The sequence below is a fragment of the Sinocyclocheilus anshuiensis genome, unplaced genomic scaffold (assembly GCF_001515605.1).
Source record: "Sinocyclocheilus anshuiensis isolate Anshui unplaced genomic scaffold, SAMN03320099.WGS_v1.1 scaffold99, whole genome shotgun sequence".
Classification (NCBI taxonomy): Eukaryota; Metazoa; Chordata; class Actinopteri; order Cypriniformes; family Cyprinidae; genus Sinocyclocheilus; species Sinocyclocheilus anshuiensis.
In genome coordinates, this window is record NW_015552547.1 from 791,390 (window position 1) to 791,865 (window position 476).

Consider the following 476-nt stretch of genomic DNA (forward strand, 5'->3'; position numbering starts at 1 on the left):
TTCGAATCTATAGATACACATGAGTGCACAAATATTACTAAAAGTAATAGAAAACACACATGACTGACAGGCACAAGTCAGTCAGAGATCATGCTCATTTAACATCATACCAGAGCAGGTATTGCAGGCTGCATGCTGGTTTGCAAGAGACAGAAGGAGAAGGAGGAGGGGATGTACAAGCTGCTGTGTGTTGCATTTCTCGTATTTTGCACGGTACAATGACTCATCTTACTCATTACTACAAAGAGAGTGGTTGGTGGGGGAGCCCAGGGACAGGTCTGTGAAACCAGGGAGCTTTAGCTGCTTGAAACAGTAGTTAAAGTTATAGAGTATGTGTGTGTGGGCACCAGCAGGAGAGAGAGCACACCAGATCTGCCTGTCATCCCCCATTCTGATATACATACATCTCGCACTGTATTCAAGGCTGGAGCAAGCACTTCACACACACACACACACACACACTCACACACACACAC